We start from the raw sequence: 27,032 nt of genomic DNA on the forward strand, positions 1-27,032 counted from the left end.
ATTGCATGTACACGCAAGTGAAACAAAAGAAAGACCTGGGTGCCGCCTTGGCTCACTCTTTGAGAATCAACTTCAAAAAATTAACCTCCTTTCAAACTGTTAAGGGAAGCAATTATAAAAGCACTAAGGTGTGCACTAAATGTGGCATAGCTGAAACTCTTATCTGAGACCCTCTCTAGCCACCATTATAGGACAATTGGGGAGCAATCATAGAAACCGCATTTTAAAGAGAATAAATTTAAAATAAAAGAACTCCTCCTCCATATTCTCCTCCTCCCCCTGCTTGTTCTAAACCTGTTACATCAGCGTTTCTCAAACTGGGGTCTGTGGACCCCTGCAGGTCCCCGAAGGTACCCCTGGGGGTCTGCAGGGCCCCACTGATCAACTCCTCCCCCTCCTTCTCAATGCCTCCTGCACGCTAAAAGTCCGGTGGCGCAGCAGGGCTAAGGCAGGCTCCCTGCCCCAGCTCTGCACCTCTCCTGGAAGCGGCTGGCATGTCCTTGAGGGGTGGGGTAGGGAGCCTCCATGCACTGCCACCCCATCCTGAGCGCTGACTCTGCAGCTCCCATTGGCCAGGAACTGCAGCCAACAGAAGCTATGGGACAGTGCCTGTGGGCAGGAGCAGTGCGCACAGAGACACCTGCCCCCCCGCCTAGGAGCTGCTGCAAGGGGGATGTGCCGGATGTTTTCAGGAGCCACCCAAGGTAAGTGCCGCCCAACTGTAGCCCACACCCCAGCCAGAGCCTGAACCAAACTCCCTCCCAGAGCCCACACCGTGCACCCCCCTCCTGCACCCAACCACCTGCTCCAGCATGGTGAAAGTGGGGGAAAGGGAGGGGGGATGCAGTGAGGAGGGGCGGTGCTTCAGAGGAAGGGTGGGGCAGGGGCATGGCCTTGGGGAAGGGGGCAGGGTAAGGGCTTAGTGGTGGGGCTTGGGGGTCCCTGAAAATTTTAAATCAAAATGGGGGTCCTTGGGTTGCTAAAGTTTGAGAACTGCTGTGTTACATAACAGGATGCAGCAGCTAAGGAGACTCCTAACAGCTTCCCTGTACAGGAAATTTAGCGACAGTGTTCTAAAATATGCAGTCTTCAACAGAAGAAAACACTGGGCGGAAGGGAGGTGGCATATGCTCTGGCTTCTGGGACATATCTTGTATCAGTGAGATGTGGGGGCTGTGTACCATATGTGCCTTTTGGACTGAAATGTAAATATGCTGTAAAACGTCCAATTAGCTTCTTACTAGACTGACTACTGGACTCTTAATAGGTTGTTCACACTGTAGGTGCTACAGCAGTAACTTGTGAAACATCACTGTGAGGTAAAGGTGATCTAATGACTTATCAGTGTGGACAAAACAAGTTTTTGCAGGTGTAGGTATTTGGGCCTAAAACACTGTTTTCTGACATCTGTCTACACAGATGAGAAAAAAATGTTTACAGCTGGGCTGAGTTACATTTCACACATGCTTTGGGAGAGCTGGCTATGAAAAAATTGCCTTTTGGTTTTTGAACACCTCTAATGCTTGCATTTATAAATGCAACCCTAAGTCTGCCTCCACCCCCTGCTCTTTTTCAGCTACTGGATCCACTTAAAAGACAACTAAATTTAAAACTTTCCTGTAACCTCACTATTCCATGCAGGTAGTTGCCACAAGAATATCATGCACTTGTAAATAGAAAGGGCACCATCCATGAGAAATCCTTTGTTAAAATATGGCTTGGATTATGAACAAGTTTGAGGAAACCATAGATTAAGAGAAATAAAAAAAGGAAGAGCAAAAGTAATGCCTTCAAGGGACTGTGTCTCGCTCCTCTGACATGCTGAATCAATTGTGACTCAGGAAATGGCTGCTGCTCTTGCACCCATGCAGGTACCTTAGAAATGCAGGTAAAGGGATAATAAAATTGCAACAGTTGACAATCAACAACTGTTACACCACAACTGCCACACGTGACAGTAGCAGGCCGCCTTGAGAGAGTCAGCTGACAGACTCAAGGACTGAATGATGGTCTTTCCAAGTTAGGGTCGATGGCATTCACAGGGCTGAAGTACTGAGGTGGCTCATGACCTTTTTATTATACTGTAGATAATTTTTAAATGGCTTGTGCTATAATGTAGCATCTTGGTTCTGTGCGTAAATGAAAGGCTTCACTCAGTTGCTGTGAATGTGACACTTAGCACCAGGGCTAAATTCACACAAGTCTTTTAAAGCCTTTTATTTTAAAATGTTTCACTCCCAGCTGCAAGGGCTGAAGTTCTTCCTTGCTTCTATATTTTTGTTACTCTTCACTTGCTAAATATATTATTCTGTACAATTTCCCATCATCAGCTTACGATCTTTGTGTTCTAACACCACATTTCCATTATAGGATGATTTATAACATAGTATGGAGATTAACCTTTAATGTTTTTGATTTATCATGCCCTCCGAACCAAATTCTAAACAAATACAATTAAAGCAGAATAATAAAATCATATCTAGAAGAGTATCATTTAAAACTCTGCAAGGTTTATCTAAAAAAATGCAAATCCAGCAATACATTAGAAATAGCCATTAAAGTCATGTATCAAGATATTTTTAAGGTACTTAATCACAGTGGTATCTAGGTGCTAAAACAAAATCAAGGGTTGCATACAATTTTAAAGGGCTGGGAACTATACTGCCTACTAATACCAGTTATCTACAGATAGTATGTGGATATCTGTATGCTCATTTTGGAATGTTCCCTTTTCCTCTTACTGTATATCTTTGGCCCTGTTGTCATGGGATGGCACATGTAAAGAGAGAGTTCTCAAATCCCATTGTGAAGGCTTGGGATCATCTGGGGGGCAGTGAGTTTCATAGGTTTGAAAGCTACACTAATTCAGATAAGTGATATTGAAACGGAAACCTTTTAAATGTGAGTGGCAAGTTCCAGAATCAGGCACTACCACCAAAAAATGCTGCTAAACAACAGAAATCACTGTGCATGGATGCTGCCCTTAGTCACATTTGAGTCTGAGCCATTTTTATGGTGCTGCTGATGAAGAAGAAAATGCTGTTACTATTTAATGGGCACCCGCTGACCTTTTACTGGAAAGTCTGAGAAAGCAGCTCCATAAAGAGAGTTTGTTACTGGTCCCCCACAATCCAGTGACACAAAAGAATGAGAGTGGCACACCAATGAGTTGTGTTGTCAATAGGGCAGGCTCAATGAGACAGGGCTGTTATAAAACATGGTGGAGTGCAGCTGCCTACAACACATGAATAACAGCTAGAAGCCATACCTGCAAAAATCTGCGTAATTATTCATGCATGGTCAGAGGAAGCTAAGATTAAAATATGTGGGTTTTTTAAAAAAGCTATTTCTAGTTTCTTTTCTCCCCCAGTCCCACATTGGGTTCCCCAGTCAGTCTCAGATGTAAAAAGTAATAAATATTTAGACTTCACAGGCAATCTACTCATTACAAACCTCAGTCTTTTGGGGTTGTAGCTTATTGGATAAAATCTGGGGAAGGGAACATGTCTTTATGGTGAATGCTCTCTTCGCTCTCTGTAGGGCTGTGCGTGTACTGTCTATAAGATTGCACATATGCATAAAACAACAGTTAGTAGGAGCAGCCAGCTCACCAAGAGTCAATTGGACAATCTCTGCCTTAGCCTAACATAAGTCATGCAAGCAAAAGGTTGCTTTTTGTGTATAGAAAAACATAACAGCGGTGGCTATTTTCAGTATGGCTCACAAGGCCCCGGGATCCGGGCGGAGACGCCCCCCGCCCCAGTGCAGCACCGCTGTGGACTCACGTCTTCCCTGGGGACCTTTGGGGGCGCGTCAGGGGGAGAGAACTACACTTCCCAGCAGCCTTTGCAGCGGGTTCCCACAGTGGGGCATGCTGGGAGTCGTAGTCGGCGGCGCCTGGTGAAAGTTAATCGGCGAAGCGGCGGCAGGCCGTTCCCAGAGCGCCTCGGTGTGTCTCATTCTCGTGCCGGCTTCGGCTTTGTCACCTCCCGGGGGCGCGGCGCAAGATGGATGAAGTGGCGGGCGGCTGCTGGGGCAGGTGCCCGCGGGGTAAGGCGCCGGGGCGCTGCCCCACAGGGCCAGGGGCAGGATCTACCCGGCGCGCGAGGGTCCGTCCCTGGCTACACCCAGCTGCTGCCCGCGCTCCGCCCCGGGGGCCGGGGGCGTGGGGCCGGCTCGGGTGCAGGCGGGCGCGGCTCCCGGCCGACCAGGGGCTCTGCACGGGCTGCAGGAGCTTTTCCGCCGCTGCCCTTTGAACTACTTTGTGTCCGCCAACAAAGGGGGGATGCGCCCATCCTCCTCCCCCTCCTCGCTGTCGCGGGGCTTGAAGGGCATTTGCTGAGAGAGGGATCTGTGGCTCCAGCTCCCTCCAAACGGCAGCGGGGAGAAACAAAACCGGCTGGTTTCCTCCCCTCCCTCCGGAGCCTCGAGAGAGGGGGACTGGCTTCCCCTCGCTGCCCATCTCTTCCCCTTCCTCCCCACCGACCCCTCCTCTAGTCCCCGCTACTCCCTCCCCAGAGTCCCGGGGATGGGGCTGCCCCGCCTCCGGGCTCCCCGCAGGTGACGGGGGGCGGCCCTCCCCTTCTGTCCCCTTTCCGCACCTGCACCAGAGTCCTGCGGGTGCAGTCTGGCTTTCCTGGCTCTCTGCCCACCCTGTATCGCCCGAGAGGAGCTGTCTTGCCCTCCCCGCAGTTCAAAGGGGCGGGGGGTTGTCTGGCCTGTCTTCCCCCTGCTCCGCTTTAGTGGGCCGAGGCAGGAGCTGGAGGGCTGGTTTTGTGGCTAAGGCACTGGGCTGGACCCTGGAGACCTGTGTCCAGTTCCTGGCTTTACCACAGCTTCCTTTTGTGACCTTGTGGGGGGTGTGTGTGTGTGTGTCTGTCTGTCTCTGTCTATTCATTAATAACTGTGAGATGTTTGAATACAAGAGGGGTGGGGGTATTTATCAGACAGAGGAAGGGGCTTCCCTCCCCCCTCCAGCTTGCCTTAAAGCCCAGCGAGAGCACATGCCCCTCCCCAACACCAAAGTGTGGGACTGCCCTGTCCCACCTGCACCCCCAGCCCCAAACCTGTAGCATAAGAACATAAGAATGGCCCTACTGGGTCAGACCAAAGGTCCATCTAGCCCAGTATCCTGTCTTCTGACAGTGGCCAACGCCAGGTGCCCCAGAGGGAATGAACAGAACAGGTCATCATCAAGTGATCCATTCCCTGTTGCCCATTCCCAGCTTCTGGCAAACACCAGGGACACCATTCCTGCCGATCCTGGCTAATAGCCATTGACGAACCTATCTTCCATAAATTTATCTAGTTCTTTTTTGAACCCTGTTATGGTCTTGGCCTTCACAACATTCTCTGGCAAGGAGTTCCACAGGCTGACTGTGCATTGTGTGAAAAAATACTTCCTTTTATTTGTTTTAAACCTCCTGCCTATTAATTTCATTTGGTGACCCCTCTAGTTGTTGTGTTATGAGAAGTAGTAAACAACATTTCCTTATCTACTTTCTCTACACCAGTCACGATTTTATAGACCTCAATCATTATCTCCCCTTAGCCGTTTCTTTTATAAGCTGAAAAGTCCCAGTCTTATTAATCTCTCCTCATATGGAAGCTGTTCCATACCCCTAATAATTTTTGTTGCCCTTATACTGGAATTGAAAAAGTTTCAGAAATCTTCTTTGAGATGGGGCGACCACATCTGCACACAGTATTCAAGATGGGGGCGTACCATGGATTTATATTGAGGCAATATGATATTTTCTGTCTTATTATCTATCCCTTTCTTAATTATTCCCAACGTTCTGTTTGCTTTTTTGACTGTCGCTGCACATTGAGTGGGTGTTTTCAGAGTACTATCCACAATGACTCCAAAATCTCTTTCTTGAGTGGTAACAGCTAATTTAGGCCCCATCATTTTGTTGCCCAGTCACGAGAGATCCCTTTGTAGCTCTTCGCAGTCTGCCGGGGTCTTAACTATCTTTACTAATTTTGTATCATCTGCAAATTTTGCCACCTCACTGTTTACCCCTTTTTCCAGATCATTTATGAATATGTTGAATAGGACTGGTCCCAGAACAGACCCCTGGGGGACATCACTATTTATCTCTCTCCATTCTGAAAACTGACCATTTATGCCTATCCTTTGTTTCCTATCTTTTAACCAGTTACCAATCCATGAGAGCATCTTCCCTCTTATCCCGTGGCAGCTTACTTTGCGTAAGAGCTTTTGGTGAGGGACCTTGTCAAAGGCTTTCTGAAAATCTAAGTACACTATATGCACTGGATCCCCTTGGTCCATAATGCTTGTTGACCCCCTCAAAGAATTCTAGTAGATTGGTGAGGCATGATTTCCCTTTACTAAAACCATGTTGACTCTTCCTCAACAAATTATGTTAATCTATATGTCTGACAATATTGTTCTTTATTATAGTTTTATTATAGCATCTACATAAAGATTCTGCTCTCTTTTTCCATCCGTCCCCTAGGCCTCTTTAAATTCGAAAGAGGGTAAGTGAATCCATACCCACCAGCTGGGATGTGTCAAGAGAACAAACTTTTCACTCAGTTTACAATAATCCCAGCAGAGTCAGTAGTTATAGTTTTGTGCCGCTTCCTGCAAATCGCATTTAGCTCCATAAATTTGTTTCAGTTCTTTGTTCTTGAATAAGTGTCGGGATCTTGCTAATCACTGCAGCCTTGGGCAGGGTCTGGGCCTAATGATCTTTGAGGCCAGGCACTGAGGTGATGGCAAATTGGGAGAATATGTAGGTTGGGATTCTGTCTTCATTAAACGTATTAAATATCCACTATGACCCTGCAATCCAAGCACAGGGAATAAATCCTATTAATTTCAGTGGGCTATTTATCTGTGTAAGGGATGCAAGATTAGGCAGTAAAAGCTAGATTTTGGGTACTGATGAAGCATAGCATATAAATTGGACCCAAGGTGGGTTTAAATCTCCTTTGTTCTCTTGGAGGCAGCTAGGAGCTGATAGACCCCTCCACATAAATTGGAGCAGCCCAAGGTTCCTACATCAGTGGCTTCCTAGGGGTGGTTCTGTTAGTTCTGCAGCACAAGGCTCTTCAGTAATGCCCCTTCCTGCTGCTGCTTCCTATGCTGGAGGAATCCTCAGCGGCTTGGTTAGCATGTCTCAAAGGGGCCACAGCAGAGACCAGAGTTCTGGCACTAACTGTCACTTCACATAAAGTTAGTGGCTTAATCCTGGCAAAGAGCCTGGTTTCAGTCCCAAAGCGGTGTGATAGAAGCAGGAGATATGACTTGTTCAGGGGAGGAGAGCTTCTGCTTTAATTTAATTTTGATTCCAATATATAATAATAATACCTAGTGTTTACTTAGCACTTTTCATCAGTAGAATTCAAAGTGCTTTACAAAACAGGTAAGTATTATTATTCCCATTAAGAATGCCTGTCACAGGCACTAGGCACCCTCCACAGATAGTTAAGAATACAATCCAATTAATGAAAGCAGCAGTGACAACCAATGACCTTTTCCCACACACAAGAAGCCATTCCACAAAACCACAATTTCCACATCAAATAAAACTCCATACCATATTAGCTCCCAAATCTCAATTGTCCTCAAGCACCTGCTCAAATCAAAGGGCTTTGTGGCCTTGTAGATTAATGTATTTAGGTTATTATAGACCAAAGGAAGGGGAGCTGGGGAGTGAATTCCAGGGTTGAGGTGCCTCAGGGAGAATATTCTGTCAGTTGGTCTCTTATCCAAGTTCCGTCATTCGAATAAGTATGTGCATGTTAGGGAGCTTATTCAAACCTAGAGTCTGAACCTATCAGAGTTGGTCCTGGATCTACTTCAGTCTATTCATAGAAGAGAAAGAGTAATTCAAAATTAGAGATTGCCCAAAACTGGAACTCAGAATCTAAATTCAGTTTACATGACTCCTAAGACGAGGGAAACTTTGTGAAGAATGCTGGGCCAAAATTTTATAAGGTCAGTATGTGACACTTTGTCATAAATGGATCTGAATTCTCCTGTGTAAGCCTCAAACCCAAACTCTGAATCCTATCCTAGTGCTAAACCAGATCTATGTATCTTGTCCTCTTCCTCTGCCTATTGGAAACAGAACACCCCAGGATTGATGTTTCCCTACATTGGTCACTTTGAGTACCACTACAGACAATATCCTCTTCCGCAGTCTGAGTGCTTGATGTCATGTCATAGTTATTCCCTAGGAATGTGTCTGCCCTGGATTGTGATGATAATGCTCAATGGTGACCTAATTGCCGCAGTCTCACTGTGTAGAAAAAGTACTTGTTTGTGGCCTCTTGGTATGTCTTCTCACCAAAGAGATCATTGCCTCACAATACAATGTGCCTGGTCTAGCTTTCCCACCATTGCTACCACTGTGGAATTGCACCAGTCCTAGTACAAGGGTGGGAAATTTCTTGAAAATTGCCAGTATAGAAGGAGCCTCAAATCTTAGGTGGAACTAAAGAGAAAGGAACAATGGTCTAGGTGCCATTCCTGGTGCTGCTGCAGAATTAGGGCTAGATCTGCAAAGGGGACTTAGACTCAGCATAGCAGCACCCCATTTTTAGGTGTCGTGCCTCCGAATCGAATCCACAGCTCTGAATTAGGTGACCAGGTTTCCTGGACAATGCCTGGGAAAATTAGGCACCTAAGAAGGGGATCCACCAAGCCAGCAAGCTGAACAAGGAGCTGCCTAAGCTATCCAGTGGGAAATGCTGAAGAGAAAGGTGGGGCTTAAGTCTTGCCCCTCAAAAGGAATTAGCCACCTAACTCTGGGCCAGAGGGAGGTGCCTCCCTCTAATCAGAAGACAAGCCACGACTCCTTTTCTGAAGTTAGATGCCTATGCCAGGTTAGCCCTTTCTCTCATAAAGGTGGTGAAGGATGTGGGAGACCTAGGTTCAAATCCCCATTTTGCCCGATGTGGAACAGGAAGTTGAACCCAGGTCTCCCATGTGAACATAGCGCCCACTGGGCTAGGGTAATCTGGGGTGGAAGTTTCTCCTGGTGGAGCTGTTCCACTTTGTATGAAATGCTTAAATGTTTGTTGGGCCAGGGAGAGTGAGTGAGAATAATTTTATTGCCCAGTGGTTAAAGCATTCACCAGGGATGTGGTAGAACCAAGTTCAAATTGCTGTTCCAATGAGTGTTTAATTATTTATACAAAGTGGAGTAGCTACAACAGGAAAGATTGAGGGTAGCCTTCCTCAGAATATCTTAGAGCCCGGTGATCAGGGCACTCACCCGGGACATGAAACCTGATTCATGTCCCTGCTCCCCAGAAGGTTGACTGGGGGTCTATATGCTGGCCTGTTGGACATAAGGAGGGGTGCGGGGTGATCCCATCACCACAGCTATGTTTTTGTGCAAGGCCCGGTCTGGTAGGTGTCCTCTGAGAACATTTACTGACCTGGGCTCTGCAGGTGAGATTTGTGGGGGAACCCCTAATTGAGGATCCTGCTGGGGCTTACTCATGAGCTAGGCAGTGGGTGTCAAGATTTAAGCAGCTGTATGCATGCCCACTGCAGGTTGGATTTTTTCAAATCAAAGCAATTTAAATCACTGATTTTAATCGTCATTTAAATCAGCAAGCAGGGAACCTTGATTTAAATCTGTAAAGCCACTGTGAATGTAAGGCATGGTTAAAGTTTAAAGTATTAATCACCTACATACATACTGTAATATTGGATGTATTCTAAATGCCTGAGAGAGTTGACCTATGGAGGGAAGAGGGGGAATGGAGAGAAGCTGGGAGGCAGAGAATGGAGGAAGAGAAAGCAGTGAGGAGGAGACAAAGGAAGTGAAATGGTAACAGAGAAACTCAGGGCATGTGTAAACTGGTATGGGCACTGTAGCACTATAGCATAGATGTTTCCTATACTGATGTAGGTAATCCACCTCCCTGAGCGGTGGTAGCTAGGTTGATGGAACAGTTCTTCCATTGACCTAGCTGTGTCTACACAGGGAGTTAGGTCAGCTTTTCACACCCCTGGGTGACATAGGTAGGTCAATCTAAATTTTAAGTGAAGACCAAGGCTGAGAGTGTGGGACTATATGAATTGCAGAGAAATGGGAGGGGAAGAGATGGGCTGGAAGGAGACTGTGGAAAAAGCAGTGTGCTGGATTGTTTGGTGAGCATTATGGAGGTGACTGTGGCTGTGTGTCACACCAAGCATCCCTGTGTGTCCTCCAGCACACTCTAAAATGTCGCCTATGGGAGAAAGGGAAGATGATTCCCGGTAGAATACATGTTCACACAATGAAGCCTTTAGTTACTTCGACTGCATGTCTGTAGAGAGCTCATTGCTACCCCTTGACCCCAGGAGACACTTCCATTTCCTTTCATGTGCCAGTGTTTGGCCAGCAGATGTAGGTGGGGCACTGTTGGGTTCTCTTATTAACTCTTTAATTCACTGAATTTCCTAGTCTTGGTAGAACTAGATATTTGCATAGTGTGATCAAATAGAAGATTCAGGTTCCTTTACAGGGAGGCTGTTGTGCTGCCTCAGTCCTGTTACAGTGACTCTTACGTGTGTTTGCTTTTGATGTCCGAAGCTTAGGAGTCTGCATGCGTGACCAAGGGCCAGAGCTGACTACTGAATTCATATTTCTGACTGAGGTGAGGGTTAGTATGAGTATGGAGAGAGGGGTATACGAGCAGCCCAGCAGGTACAACACAGCTAATAAAAGGGAGAAATGTCCACACTTTCTGTGGTATAAGTGCCCTGTACTGGTGTCACAATTCCTCTCGAATTCTTTCGACTCCTGCTTTTAGCACCTTCTAATATTGCAGTGATCTCTTTGTGTATACCTGCCATGGTCCTGAGTATCAGTGTCTTGAACAAAAGTGTGGAGCCTCATGTTTGAAACCACCTGGCACTTCGAGTAAGAGTAGGAGTTTGCTTTGGCTGCTTTTGTTCCTCACACGGTTTGTGCAACGTGCTGTGTGTCATTTGGCTGTCACCCTCCACCCCAGAGTTAACTGCATCTCACTGGTGATTGTATGGTTAAAAAGTGCTTTGGGATTATATGTAAGCGGAAAGTGTTGTTGTTAGGATGAAGTTCTCCAGAACCAGAATGCATTGGACCAATTGCTGTTGAAATTGACTTTGCTATATGTTGAATCTTATCTATTTGTGTTGTACTATTGATTATCATTATTATTATTTATTTATTCTTGGTAGCCCTCACAATTGTATTTGGTTTAGGGTTATAAAACTCTCTATAGATGTCCGTCCTGTTGTCTTTATGGTCGTCCCATAAATTAAAATACACAATGCAAAATACACTATAAAGGATATCTACCAGCTGAGATGAGAATGGTAAAATAGACCCAAGCCCCTGCAGCACTCAGTCCATCCCCTCCCCCAACTTCTGCCAACTGTTCTGGCTGCTTTCTCCAAACCACTGCCCTTGTCTCAGTTTTATCTGGATTACGTAGCAAACAGACCTCACCCAGTCCCATGGTTTTTAGGGTCATATATAAAAGAACCCAAGGCCAGATTTTGGAGTGTTCAAGCATCCACAATGAGGGTTAGATTTTCAAAAGAGCTCCACTCCCATTTAGGCACCTAATTAAGGGTTGTATCTTCAAAAGTGCTTGGCATCCAGCAGCTCCCATTGTGATGCTTATGGCCAATTTTCAAAAGACCTCCGTACGTTGGGTGCTGAACTCCTGAAAATTCCTTCCAGAAGCACTGGGTGATTTGTTCCACTGCTGTGGCCAGGTCAGCTGTGGTAGAGATGTGAAGATGGGTTTCTTCAGCCTGGTGAATAAATTGCAGCCTGTGCCCCCTCATTAAATGTTGCCAACAAGAAAGAGCTCTTGAGGCAGAGGCAAGGGTTGAAACAGACACAGCGGTAAAAACTCCAGCAGCAGGTCTGTAGTGCGGCTCGTACTGTTGAATTGATGGAGATGCATGCCAAAGCCCCATGTATTTTTAAAAAATTAATTTCTTTATGTATGTGTTTAATACCTTAGGCCAATATTTGTGAGGCCTTTTGAGATCCTTGGATCAAGTATATTATATAAGGGTCTGATCCCAAGCCCATTACAATCCATCAAAAGAATCCCATTCCTGTTTTCAAGACATTTAAACAACAAAACAGAGACCATTTTAAGCAGCTTAATGTGTATTTATTGAAGAGACGAGTCTCCAAGAAATAACTTGAATATCATGGCTTTTCATTACTGTATATTAAGAAGGAAATCAGAAGAACAAAAAGCTACTTTTGAAAAGTGTTCAATGGGAAACAAACTGGCAAAACCCAGGAAACTCAAACCTAAGGCTAATGAATACTCTGTCCTGAACTCACATTGTCTCTTTTGTTTCCCCACACTTTCTTGAGCTGCACACAGATTCAGTTTGCCAGTCTTAACCCTTCTGACTGAGGTCTGCTCTACATACAGTCTGGTATAACTATGTTGGGGTGGGGTGTGATTTTTATTTTTTACCGATATAGTTATACCGATGCAACCCCTAGTGTGGATGCAATACTACTTGTATAAATACCAGTATAACTGAGTCTGCAGTGCGGGGGGGGAGGTGTACCACTTTAACGATACTATATTTTAACTATATAACTTTTGTGTGTAGACAAGGCTTATGCGTACACCAGGAGAATTAGGACCTGTGACACACCGCCGTTGCAGTTTCATGATGGAAGCCCTAGTGCAGATAGGGCTTAGAGCAGGTCTGGACTGCACTTTAGTTAGAAAGCCAGTGGCTAGCCTACACTAGCTGTTCTGCTGTTGATACTGCTGGCACAGCTGCACCCATGCCAGTGCTACAGTGGGAAATTTGAAGGGAAAACAGTGTTGTGTAGATGCACCTTTAATGTGCTGCTGTTACTTGTCACAGCAGTAATGAAATTGATGGAATGCCATAATTGAGGATCAGATAGCTGGAAGATTCAGCGTTATGGAAGCCCTGTTCTGACAGATTGTGTCTGGACTATTCAGTAGCGCAGAACAGGTGCTTTCTACTGTGAACAGCAGTAAAAACAGGATGTTTACTACCTGCAACAGTTAAATTTATTCCAGTATGGACCAAATTATAAATAATGGTTTCTGAGCTGGCAAAGATACCAAACATAATGATCTGCTAGGGTGATCTGGCCTCTTAAAAGTGACTGTTCTGTCTGCCAAAGTTTAGCAATCTGTTTAGTGTTGCTGTTGTTTGTTAAGTTGAAATGGGTCCAATTTATAGCCCATTTAAAAAAAATGGCATATTGTGTTTTTAAAATAGAATTGATTTTCTTTGTTCATTTTTCCTCTAAATGGCCTATTAAACTTGGTATCACCAGCAGAGGATGCTGGTGCTCTGTCAGAACTCAGAACCAGCATCTCAAACGGATTGGAAAAATCTGATTAGACCTTGTTCCGTGATCAAATCTGTACTTTTTTTATTTTAGGAAAAGAAAGTTTCAATCAATTATCTGATACTCACTGTCTTGCTGCTTTTAGTTCCATCAAAGGAGAAATGTAATTCTAAAAATTATCCATTTGCTTAAAGAAAAGGAGTACTTGTGGCACCTTAGAGACTAACCAATTTATTTGAGCATAAGCTTCCAATGAAGTGAGCTGTAGCTCACGAAAGCTTATGCTCAAATAAATTGGTTAGTCTCTAAGGTGCCACAAGTACTCCTTTTCTTTTTGCGAATAAAGACTAACTCGGCTGTTACTCTGAAACCTGTCATTGTAGGATTGAGGCTATGCTCTTATTCTTGCAGGGGGGTGGATAAAAAGATCAATTAGATCTCTTTCAGCTCTCAATTCTGTGACTCTGATATTAAAAGTGAGCTGCAAAGGACTTAAATACAAATGGGCTTGTGTTCTTTATTTCTTTTTCTTTTTTTGTTATTGTTGTTACTTTGCTTCTTTATGATGTATAAAGAGGGCCTGAAAGATCTTTCTTTTTTCCGAAAAGAAAATTTGCCTTTTTTTAGCCTTAGGAATATCAAGAATATGAAGTCTGCTTCTTCTGGAGGACTTGCTGAATGTTTCAGAACATGTTCTATTGTGAGTTCTCAGAACTTCGTATTGAAATTTTAGTAAACACTTCCTTTCTTCAAAATGTTCAGTAATCACTGCAGTTAAATAGCTGTTAACAACACAAAACAATACACTATCTGACTAAACATCCCTTTTCCCTCTCACTTGCTAAACTTTCATTCTTTTGTGGTATCATCATATTGTTAGTTCTTCATCATGGAGTCGTACAGGGCAAATTCTAATTTCAAATGCAAAAAAAGTGTGTGTGTATATCTATATTATAATATATAAAAATATGGCTTTCTTTGTACAACAGAAAGAGGGGGAAAAAGAGATGCACGAGCCTAATATTTTTCTTTGTAAGTGACCTTTAAGACAAATAAACTGCAGTCTAGAACAGAAGCATTAATTTTGGTTGGGAAGAGTAAATTGTGTAATGTATAATTTTCATTGTGGTGAAGTATTGATTATACTGGAATTCCATGTCCTCTATCACTTTTTATTGTGGCACCGTTCCTTAATAATGTGTCGACATTAGGGGAAAAAAGGAGATCAGTAGAGTAATATTAATAATAATACAAATAATTACTGATATCACTGGTAATGGCGTTTGTGATTGATATTCCCACATTTAAATAGTCATTGATGAATATGACCTAATTTGATCAAATGATCACTGTGTTGAAGTGCATGGAAAGCGGCCCCTGCACTACAGCGCCTTTTTATACACTGTTTTATAACACACAGTCCACTGTGGATCTGATCCAAAGCCCACTGGAGTCAATGGAAGTCTTTCCATTGATTCCAGTGGGCTTTAGATCAGATCCTATGTAGAGACAAGCAGTAAACTTTTAAATCCTAGAACACTTCAGTAATAGTATTTTACACCCAAAGATCTCAGCATGGTCACAGGTCCTCTGTGAGATAGGTCCTTATTAATATACTTGGTTTAGAGATGATTAAATCAAATCCCTTCTTAAGAATCTGATCTTGAAGCCTTTTCTTAGGCAAAACTCCCATGTAAGTCTGTGGGAATTGGGCATGAATATAGCCAGAGTGAAGCCAATACATTTAATTTAATTTTTCTGTAGTCGGTGATTGCTTAGCAGCATTCTAACTATTTCTTCCGAATTGCTCTGTAAAAGGGGGCCTGTGCTTGCTAATTATAGCACTTCCCTTACAGGCTGTAGCCGAAAGGGATTAATGGTGGAAACATTGTCGCTCATTTTGTTTTCCATTTTCAGTGGGTGAGGCTGCTTTTGTTCCACTGCACACACTAAAGTCCCAACTACTCTGTGCTGGGAACTGGGTTAAGGAACTGTGTTTAAACCGCCAATCCTAGTATTAGCTGGAACCATGTTCCTCAATTCAGTGTAAAGCCTGGGATAAACAGGGTCTGAGGCTATCTATGGCCATGTCTACACTACAAATTTTGGTCGACGCTAGTTACGTTGGCATAAAGCCGCCACAATTAGTATAGTGCTTGTGCGCATGTGTACTTGGCTCCTTCCATCAGCGCTGCACATACTCACCAGGAGTGCTTGTGTCAATGAACAGTGTGGTAGGTATCCTGATGTACAACTCACCATTGTTCAGCGCGCTATTTTTGGGGAAGTTTTGGCTGTCCGTGGTGGGACAGAAATGAGTCTAGCAGGGGTGGCTGTGAGCAAAGGGTCAACTTCCCAACATGCCACTCTCTCCACCCCATAATTTTTGTGACTTTGTAAAAATTTCACAAACCCATGCATTCCCCCCCCCCCGTCAGCCTTCTCTGACAGAAGCATGTGGCATACACAGCTCTGTACTACTATCATAAGTGTTGCAAACATTGGATGGTATTTGCAGAGCTGTAAGAAGAACCACATCAGCGGGGAACATGATGATTTCTTGGAGGGCAGATTGCTGTGGAACATAGTGAGAACCAATTCAAGGTTGTTGGTGGCATTCACAGAGCAGCTATAGATGGTGGAGCGCTGCTTTTAGGCCTGAGAAACAGGCACTTACTGGTGGGATTGCATTGTAATGTGGGCTTGGGATGACGAGCAGTGACTGCAGAACTTTCAGATGCACAAGGCTACATGCATCCGATGAAGGTGAGCTGTAGCTCACGAAAGCTTATGCTCAAATAAATTGGTTAGTCTCTAAGGTGCCACAAGTACTCCTTTTCTTGTTCCTGGATCTGTGTGCTAACCTCTGCCCAGGCCTCCAGCAGGAGGACACCAAAATGAGAGCTGCACTGAAAGTGGAGAAGCAAGTTGCGATCTCACTGTGGAAACTTGCAGCATTGGGTTGCTGCTGGTCAGTGGGAAATCATTTTGGAATTGGAAAATCCACTGTGGGGGCTGTTGTCATGCAAGTGTGCAGGGCCATTAATTGTCTCCTGCTGTGACTTTTGGCAATGTGCAGGATATAAGGGATAAGTTTGCAGTAATGGGGTTCCTGAACTGTAGTGGTGCAATAGACAGCACCCATGTCCCCAGATCAACTTGCCTTTGAGTACATCAACAGAAAGGGCTACTTTTCTATGGTTATGCAAGTGTTGGTGAATCATCGGGGACGCTTCACCGACATCAGTGTTGGCTCTGAATATTGGCAGCCTTTTCCACAGCCAGTGGTGATTTTAGCTGATATCTCACTCCTGAGGGAAACAAAGGCACAGAGAGCACAGCTGCTGCTGGTATCCCAAAAGCTGCCTGGGCCCACATGCTGCTAGCTTACGTGCTACAATGGTGTCTGCTGAAGTTATGGCTGACTGGCATAGGAAAGTGTCCTACCATGGAGGAATAAATATGGCTGCTATCCATAGAAACCTCTGACAGATGATTGCAGAGTACATCTGTGACAGTTGCATCAAGATCTCTCAGGAGGATTCAAGGGTCATCTCTGTATACATAAACAAATGGCTTCTTAGCGCCCCCCGTAACTCTACAGAAGAATGAAAAGCAGATTAACAACGCTACCCCTCTTTGTTGTACTGCTATCTCTTCTAGTGAGAGTAAATTAATGAAAAATTAATGGCTGTGACCTGTTAAGTTGGGGCACCATCAGTACATCACGGTAATGGGAAACACATTTGCACACTTACCCAAGGTTCCTTACCCTGCATCGGGCTTACCCATGCTCGACTGTCGGGACTGATTGGTCTGCAGTGGAATCTCAAACAGGTCCTGGCTTGTGGCATAGCTGGACCACCTGGTCACATGTTCCCCTCCTCTTCCTTTCCAACTCCTCCTCCTCGTCCTCACTATTTACACTAGGAGCCCGTGTCTTGGGCTCCTTGAAGGTATCCATGGTGGCGTGCAGTGTCTATACCAAGTATGTCATGCAGCTCTTTGTAAAACCGGCAGGTCTGTGGCTTGGCACCAGATCGACTGTTGGCCTCCTTGGCCTTCTGATATGGCTCACGCAGTTCCTTTGCTTTCACATGGCACTGCTGCTGATCTCTGTCATAACCCTTCTCCTGCATCCGCCTTGCAGTCTGCTTGTAGATGTCAGTGTTTCTACAACCGGTCCATAGCTGTGCTGCATAATCTGGTCTCCTCACAGGCCCAGGAGATCCAATATCTCCTGTCTACTCCAAACTGGAGCACATCTGGAGCGTGTAGCTGGCATGGTAAGCTGGACAGTTGCACGCAACAGTGGAGAGCAGGTAGGTATGCTTGCCAAGCTGGAAAATCAGGAAAAGGTATTTCAAAAATTCCCAGGGCTTTAAAGGGGACAGGGCCTTCTAGTCTCTGTGGCCCCTGGGCAGCAGAGTTCACAATTGTGATCAGAGTGGTCAGTGTTGGGCATTGTGGGACAGCTGCTGGAGGACTGTTAGGGTTGCCATAAGTAATGCAGTGTCTACACTTGCGCTGCGTCAACCTCAGTACATAGACCATGGCTCAGTGCTGCTCAGGAAGGTGTTACTGCGTTGCTGTAATGGGGTACTTACATGGGTAAGAGACCAATTTAAGTGTAGACACATGCACAGCTAGGTAGAAGCAAGGTGGCTTATGTCAACCTAACTTTGTAATGTAGACCAGGTCGATGTAAAAGTTTTCTACAGTAATTACTTTCCCCACAGCAGTTTGCTAAATTACACGGTCATTAAAATTTTATTGTGTAGAATTAGCAGGTTAATAAACTGCTGTAGAAAGACACCCGTGAGCACTGAGAGGGGGAAACAAGACGGTATGGCCGATAAGAGAGAAAAGATGGGTAAGGCAATATCTTTTATTGGACCAACTTCTGCTGGTGAGAGAGATGAGCTTTGAAGCTCTCCATTAGAAATGGCTCATAACTGTTCAAATGTCTGTATTCTGGAAAGCAGAATTTTCCTAATAACCCCAAACATGCTAGGTTTTACAGTAGTAATTTTTAATATCATTGGGATGCAAGTACCCATCATTACCATCTCATGGTGTACAAAGACCTGTTTCACATTGAATGTATGCCTCATCCTCACTTCTGCTGGGCCAAGTAGATTGACCTTTCTCTTTTCACAAGGCGCAGTTCTCAGCTGAGGGGAAGTTTTAAGGAGACTTTTCTTATAGGTAGTGTTATCCACTGGATAAAATATGGGAAAGGCATCATGAGTCTTTTGGGTTCTATTCCTGGCTCATCCTTTGGTTCACTAATGTTGGGCAAATCACTTATCCCCTCTGTACCTCCAGTCCCTTCTCTATAAAGCAGCAATAATAATTCTTAGCCAACTTTGTAGCACTGGGATCTGTGGACGAAAATAAAAACAGAATATTCTTATAATTCCTTTTTAACGACTGCATTCGCTCAGAATAAAGCCCTTGATGTTAATGATCTTATTTATATGGGGAGAGCAAGACAAGGAAATATTCTCTCTCATAACTACCTGTTCTTTGGCTCCTCTACCTTCAGTAAACTTCCTAGCCACATCTCTTTTTCTGGCTCCATCCTGTATGTTTCTATTGATTGTGTGATCTTTTCATATTACAGTATTTAACTCAGTCTGCTGCTTTAGCTCGAAATTCCATAAATCTCTGAGTGAAATGAATGTGTAGGGCCATATTCTCGTCTCTGGCAACTTTGTGCCACTCTCACAGTGGGGAACTCACTGGCTTTGGAGAGCCAGTATAACCACTGCCCCCCCTGGAGCTTTCAGTGTAGGAGGGAGGCTGGGGCAAAAGGGGAATAGCCACAGTGCTACTGTGATCTGTGTAGTCTCAGCTGACATAATGGCCCCAGGGGCCATAACCAGCAACACACTTTCTATGCCAGGGATGGGGGTGGCACTGGTGTTGCAGCATTTACAGCCCCTCAGCTGTATTTAGTGGACATTAGGCTTAGCTGGGAATCTGTCCCATTTAGTGAGGGTGATATGAGCAGCTTCCTAAACTCCAGCTGCTGAGGAGAAAAGAGAACAAAGCTGCAGTGGTTACTGAAGGGAGAAATTTTAAATGAAGTCATTTTAAAGAATGCAAAGAGCGGCAGCCCCTCAAAAATCATAGGTTGGGGGATCCCAGGTTATCAAGTACTATTCTAGGAATAGGATGGGCTCAGGATTTATTTTTCTACTTCCAAATTTTTTCCACAGTGATATTTATCTTCTCTGCCTTGAATATACCTATTGTAACCTTTGCGTGATTGCATAACTTGGCCGGAGAATGCTGGCGTGGTTATTAGGAACCTCTTTCTTGTGCTGTTTCCTGAATTCCCACATTCTAGTGTGATCTGTGTGTGGAAAACTGCTAGGTTCCTTCATCTGGCAGCACTTGAGTCAGTGTGTGCCATAGCTCACGAGTCCTGCGCTAGCTGGAGGGGTGGGGGAGTGAGGATGCAAAGGAAGAACGTTTTCTGAGGAGAATTTGGATTTCATGCATCTCTCTTTGTTCTTTTCCTGTTCAGATAACGCTGTTATTGCTGATTGGTTTAAAAAAGCGCTGCACTAATGTTCTTTTGAATAAACAGAGGAAGATGACTTGAGGTTAATATGCCTTGGGCAAGGCAAGCCATTTTTCACAGTGTGAATTTAAAAATATTTTGCTTTGTTGATGAACCTCCATTTGCCATGCTACAAGTTTTCTTTTGGGATGCAGGAGGTAGGCAGTTATGTGGTGGGATCATATATTTCAGGGTTATTTATAAATGTTTCATCCAGCTATAGCTATGTATTTCCAGCACACTCCTCACCATAACTTCTGGCATATATTGTGCTCTGTTTACCTGTTCTAGCTGTAAATGTTGTGGGAATGTTAATGAATTGTTTACATGTGTTCCTACTTTTGTTTTTGCTAAATTTTTCCAGCGAATGAGCATCAGTTACAGAAAAAAACTTGTGTATTTATATGTGCAGGCTTTTGGAATTTCTGGGGGAGAGTTGCTTTATTTTCCTGAAATTGTTTCCAGATTATTTTTATAATAGATTTGTGAACATATGTAAATAAGTCTTGTGGGTAAAGCAGTTAAAAGGTGAAGGGCCACATCAGGCTGTCCTTCCTCACAATAATAGTCCCACTGAACTGACTTGAATTGGACAAGACAAGGTGGATGACGTATGTGGCTGCCAGCTTTCTAATTGCACAAAACTGAACGTCCCTACCCCACCCCTTCTACAAGGCCCGGCCCTGGCCCTTCTCTGAGGCACTACCTCCCGCTCACTCCAGCCCCCCTCCAACTGTCACTTGCTCTCCCCCACCCTCACTCACTTTCACTGGGCTGGGACAGGGGGTTGGGGTGCAGGAGAGGGGGAGGGCTCCAGCTGGGGGTGTGAACGCTGGGGTGGGGCCAGAAATGAGGAGTGTAGGAGGGGGCTCTATGCTGGGGCAGGGGGTTGAGGTATGGGAGGGAGTGAGGGCTCCGGCTGGGGGTGCAGGCTCTGGGGTGGGTCTGGGGATGAGGGGTTAGGGGTGCAGGAGGGAGCTTTGGGCTGGGGCCAAGGGGTTTGGAGTGTGGGAGTAGGATCAGGACTGGGGCAGGAGGCTGAGGTGCAGGCTCCGGGAGGGAGTTTGGGTGAGGGAGGGGGCCCAGGGCTTGGGCAGGGGGTTCAGGTGCAGGAGTGGGTGCGGGCTCCAGGAGGGGGCTCAGGGCTGGGGCAGAGGGTTGGGGTGTGGGAGGGAGTGCAGGGTCTGGGAGGGAGTTTGGATGCGGGAGGGGGTTCGGATGCGGGAGGGGGTTCCGACCTGGGGCAGGGGGTTTGGGGTGCAGGCTCAGGCCAGGTGGCACTTACCTAAGGCAGCTCCTGGTCGGGGCTAAGGCAGGCTCCCTGCCTACCCTGGAGTTTTAATGGCCTGGTCAACGGTGCTGACTGGAGCTGCTAGGGTCCCTTTTCGACCGGGCATTCCGGTTGAAAGCCGGACGCCTGGCAACCCTAATGCGGTAATGTCTTTTACTGGACAAGTTTTACAATGCAAGCAGCACGGTTTGACCAGTGGCCAGTGGAAACTGCTGCTTGATGAACACTTCTGGAAATTGGTGTTACTTTAAGGCCTGATCCTGCAAAGTAAATGAAGCTACTCAATGGTGCAAATATTTGCAGGCCTTGGGCCTGAACTATAAAATGAGGGAGATGAATTGCCATGATGGATAGACCTCTTCCCTCCTTTCTTTTTCATCTTATTCTTTCTTGAAATTGCAAGTTACTGAAAGAGGTCGTCAGAAAACAAATAAACACTGTCACCCCAGTAATCTCCATCCTGCTTTTCAGACAATGAAATGACCTCACAGAGAGGTGATGTGGCAAACAAAGGATTAGAGTTTATTGTATGTAAACAAAGGAGGAGGTGAATTGTGAGAAAGGCAAGGAAATAGTTTGTATGTAAATATTCTGCTACCCAGAAGGTCCTTTTGAGAGGAGTAGTAGTTGTGGCACCTTAGAGACTAACAAATTTATTTGAGCATATGCTTTCGTGAGCTACAGCTCACTTCATCAATATGCTCAAATAAATTTGTTAGTCTCTAAGGTGCCACAAGTACTCCTTTTCTTTTTGCGAATACAGACTAACACGGCTGCTACTCTGAAACCTTTGAGAGGAGGGGCCATATTGTTATCTCAGACCTTGTTTGGATTGGGGATTTGCCCCGATTACAGGGCAGGGGTGCAGTGTACCCCTAGAACAGACAGACGAAGAGGCTATTTGCACCAGTGGAGCGTATCTGTTTCAAGCTCCAGCACTGGTGTAGATAGCAGCTTTGCCTGACTATGCTAGAGGTTTGCACAATTACAACTATACTAATGGTTGTGGTATTGCCAATCCCAAATGTTGAAAAACCATGAGGCAGGGCCCCCAAAATAATGAGATTGGATTAAAAATAATGAGATTTGGAAATATTACGTTTTGGGTTCTTTTTCTTTGTCTTCTGTTTTTGAAAGGCGCGGTGAGGGCTATGTTTTCAAGCTTAACTCTGCAACCGGGATGGCTAGAAAGAAGCTTCCTTAGAATTTCACCTTTCCTTTCCTTTTTTTTTTTTTTAAAGTTAATCACATGATTCTAGGAGCTGAGATTTTAAGAAAAAAACAAATCATGAGACTTCGTAAAATCGTGAGAGTTGACAATATTGTGGTTGTATTTGGCACAAATCTAGAGAAGGCATGGAGCATACACTCTTCTCAAATCTATCATTCAGGTGCAATTCTGGGAGGGCAATGGGGGTTTTAGATTCTCAGAACTTGCAGGTTTGGGCTCTGGAAGAATATTTAACAGTTTTATTTTTGAGTAAAACATTTAGTACAGGGGACTCCTCCTTTAAAGTGTCCTGCTTAAATGCACTTACCTGATTTTCATGTATTTAGTCATCATCTATTTTTTCCACGCTTTCAGTTATTTTCTGCATGTTGTGTAAATTGGAGTTCTCATTTAGCTGTGCTGAATTGACTTGATGTTTTCAAAATGTGGGGCCTAATCCTGGAAACACTTAAGCATATGACTGACTTCATCCAAGTGACTTGTCCCACTGAATTCATGCTGATTTTCCTTCTGCATTGAAGTAAGGCTAGATTAGGCCTAACGAACCCAGATCAATATATATTTATTATTATTTCATTATTTATTAAATATCAGTGAATAAGAACTGCACAAATGCACATACGCAAGAACATCCCTTGTTTTTACATCACAATTACTTCCCTACCTCACACGGATGTTGTGAAGCTTAAAGTAATATTTATAAAAGCACTTTGAGATCATTGGATGAAAAGTGCAATGATATGTATTTTATTTATTAGTATGTCATTTTACATACAATGGTTTTTGTATAAGTATGTAAACAAGTATATATAATAAAAATGACTATATTCATGAAATATATCATATTTATATATTCAAATATATGCTTCAAGCTGTAACATTTTTACAGCTTGATATTTGTAATAGCATTTTGAGATCATTGGATGAAAAATGCTTTATAATAGTGTTTTTCATCCAGTGGTCTCAAAGTGCTTTTACAGGTATCAAGTTGTAAAAATATGTTACAGCTTGAAGTATATATTTGCCAATATATAAAAAAATAAATAAAACACATAGTAATCACACTTTTCATCCAATGATCTGAGTGCTTTTACAAGTATCAAGTGGTTAAATATTTTATAGCTTACAATATATATCTTAGTATCTAAATAGGATTGTGTAAATAAACTCATATTTATAGAGAAATCATAGTGTGTGCATAGAGCAGTGCACAATGATAAGCAGTTAAGGAGCTCACAGTGCTTTTCACCTTCAAAGCCCTTTACCAATATGAACCAATTAGCCACTACAGATAAAAGGCCAACTATTACACTACAAAGTTTGCGCACACATTTAACTTGATTTTCTTCATTCGAATTGCAAGCAAGCTGATTCAGGTGACCAAGGTGAAACAACGATATCCGATCTCTGGTGCTATCAGCGCTTCCAATTTGTTGAAAGGTATTTTAAGGAATTCAGAAGAGATGCTTGGTTCTATTTTTCCCCCCTTCCTCCTCAAGATTAAAACAGGTTTTTAGCTGCTTCTTCAGGGGGCTGTAGTTCTTCACTAGATGTCATTTTCCTTACAGAATTTCCTGCAGGGGCAATGAGTCCTCGGTACACCTCTCCTGAGACGAGAGGTTCAGACTTAAATCTTCCTGCTGCTCCAGCAAGAATACAATAGAAGCTTGTCTTGGGTTTCTGGGTTTTTTTAAACGTGTGTGGTGTGATTGACAAGCCAGTCAGCCAACAGAAAACTGCACCGAAGATGGAGCTGTCCAATAGACATAAAAAGAGTGGCTGGGAAGGCTTTCCTTCTCTCCTGGCTCCTCCCGCAGTTCTACAACATGCTGAAGTTGCTCTTTCCAGTCTGGACTCTGTTCAGCTAAACTTTCGGAGGGATTTTCCTTTTGGGTGTCTTGAGGATGAGGCTCCAGCAGCAGGGCTGCAGTGTGGCTTGGAAAGGCTGCTGCTAGGGGGAGGTGGAGGAGGTGTGCTTCCTGCATTTTTCTCATAACATAGTCGCACAGTCCCAGCGGGAATCCAGGCTGGGGGAGAGACCGAGAGAGAGTCGGAAGAAGGAAAAGGGAAGAGAGAAGCTGCTTTTCTTGGGCTTGATCTCTTTTTGCAGGATATTCTCCTCCCCAGCCATGTTTTCCCATTAATGGGAGATCAGTCCCTGAGGTCTGGGGAGCTCAGGAACCTCTTTGTGCAGAAGGCATATTTTAAAAAAAGAAATACTTCTTGTGTGAGAGCAATTCATTGAGATCAGTAACTTTCCTCCGAGGCCGGAATGCAGTGGTTGGATGGCCGCTTTTCCCTCCCTGGGCAGAGGGGCACCGGAGTTTCCTGTGCAGTTCTGGGCTTGACAAGGAGAATTTGTACTTAGCAAATTGTACTGGGACGGAGGAAACTTTTGAAGCTCTGTTCTCCTTTTTGCCATTCTTAAATAAACCACATTCTTTCTTCCAGGGAAACCAGGCACGTCTGATCGGTCTGCAGTTGGATTTTTTATACGTCGATCCTGATTACTTGTATTAAAAAAAAGTCGAGCCATAAATTCCGCCCACAGAATCCCCCCCCAGCAAACTATTATTTATCGACACTGAGAATGAAGGAAGGATTTGCAGTGAAAGCTCCCTGAAGTGCAACATCTCTGCCTCTGCCTGTGAAGCCAGCCTGTTGAATCGTGTACTGCAGCCGCCTTCCCTCCTGAATCCAGTGTTTCGCCCTTTACTCCCTGGGGTAAAAAGAGCACAAAGTGAAAATTCTGTTGGCAGCAAGGCGTCCTTTGTGTAGCTGACCCAAAGAGCTACAAGAGTCTGGTCAGTTTGGAAAAAAAGAAGAAAATCCTTTTGTCTCCAGCTCAAAAGTAGGTAAGAGAAGTAAGTGTTTATGGCACAGTGGAGCCCGCATTATTTGTGATAGCATAAACCTAGGCGTTAGATTTGCTCTCCTGTCTTCTGGTTAGTTTCTTTGTCCATCACTGTGGTGTCTGAGAACCTGGGGTCATTATTTGACCTGTCACCTCCTGCAAATATTTAAGCCTAGCCTTGCAAAATTGTCATTAAAAGTGCAGCAATGACATTTTGCTTGCCCTGGGTGACTGGGCAAGTAGAATTTTGCAAGGCTAGCTTAAGTGAGGTTGCTCGCTGCTCTCGTTCACGGCAGCGGTGTTTCTCGTTTTCTTCCACTGCTGTGGGAAAAGTTAAAGTCTGAATCTACATTTCAAGATTTTCTGCTTTTCCGATTTTACAGAGAAATACCCAGGGCTCAGTGTGTGTGTGTAATCTTGGCTTCCATACCGTATCAAGATTTCTTCCTGCTGCATTGAAGCTCTAGTTATATATAAAGTGTTTAATCAAAGTGTTTTATTCTCTATTGTGCTTATCAAATATAAAAATGTCGGTCACCAATGCACAGAGTGCGTGTGTACGATTGTATAACCATGTATTATTTAGTGAGCATGGTTGGTGAACTTGGCGCTGTACTGAACCTATGGGTAGTTGGGAGCTGTGTTTCTAGGAAGTTTCATTCTAAGATGAACAGTTCTGTATGGTCATGCGCAGAGAATGATCAGATGAAGGCCCAGTCTCCTAGCAGGGCAACACACCTTTTGTGGCAGGCTGTTTTCTTTAGTGAGTTAGTGTTAATCCACAGCGCACATATACTGTGGTTTGTCTGTGAGAATGTTTCACGTGCTTTTAATTTTTCTTCTCCCTCTCCACTACACCCACCTTCGCTTCTTCCAAAACTGTGTGTCATGTCCACAGAAGCCTCTGTGAGATTCTACCTGGACTATACCAGGAGTGCTCTTATCCATGGAGGGTTCTTGTTCCATGTTGAAATGTGAAGTGTCTCCATAAGACAGGTCTGGTTGCTTCTGAGGCATTCCCTGTCTCAGTGCCAGGTTCTTCCCCACTGTGTGGGTTTTCCCTGAGGATAACGCAGGAAATTCCAAGTTTTGGCTTGCAACATTTCCTTCACAATGTCCTTTTCTTTCTGGAGGGGTGGGGGGTGGAAGGGGAGTGGGAAAAGCCTCCTATTCCACCACCATGGAAGGGGCAATTGTCAGTGTCCTCTAAATCGGTGGATCTCCTAAGATCTGCAGAGGCCTTGTGTCTCTGCTTAGCTACCCTGTGACAATATACCTTTCACGTTAGCTGACCTGGCTTTTCAAGAAAGCAGCATCGATGCCTAACTGGAAATTCAGTTGCAGATCTGTGGGGTGCAGAGGGAAGCACACTGCAGAGTGTGACTGCTGCTGTTCTCCACTTCTGCCACCTCATATTTATTCTGGTGACCAAGGCTCCCTACCCTTAGAGCCCTGAGTCAGGTCCCAGGAAGCATGCTATAGAGCAGGGGCTGCTTCCGCATTTCCAAAGTAGGAAGTGACATTGTTGGCTCTTTCTGCTCATGGAAATGGAGCAAAGAATATTGCCCTTTGCCAGCCTGGCAGTCTAATGACTGTGAATTGAATCTGTGGTCCACATGTAGTATAGAATGTGATATCTGAGCCACCAGACCATACTCTTACTTTTGATTTGAATGTATAAAATCTCACTAGAATATAGTATACTTAAAAGGGCAGCTGATTTGGAAGTACTTAAGGTCAGAGGATCACATTCCGTA

At 44.5% G+C, this 27,032-nt stretch overlaps 1 protein-coding gene across 5 annotated transcripts in view; it reads left to right on the forward strand.

Annotated features, from left to right (window-relative positions):
• The first annotated feature begins 3,898 nt into the window (after nucleotides 1-3,898).
• Nucleotides 3,899-27,032, forward strand: part of AMOT (angiomotin) — an 82,631-nt gene continuing 59,497 nt past the window's right edge. The window contains exons 1-2 of one of the 5 annotated variants that reach the window (XM_074962454.1): nucleotides 3,899-4,050; nucleotides 24,873-25,276. The gene's annotated coding sequence lies outside the window, so the exon portion shown is untranslated. Of the gene's footprint in view, nucleotides 4,051-24,230; nucleotides 25,286-27,032 lie in introns of those variants that run through there. The other 4 variants (XM_074962455.1, XM_074962458.1, XM_074962457.1 and 1 more) reach the window with 4 other exon arrangements.

Source organism: Natator depressus, chromosome 9 (assembly GCF_965152275.1).
Source record: "Natator depressus isolate rNatDep1 chromosome 9, rNatDep2.hap1, whole genome shotgun sequence".
Lineage (NCBI taxonomy): Eukaryota > Metazoa > Chordata > Testudines > Cheloniidae > Natator > Natator depressus.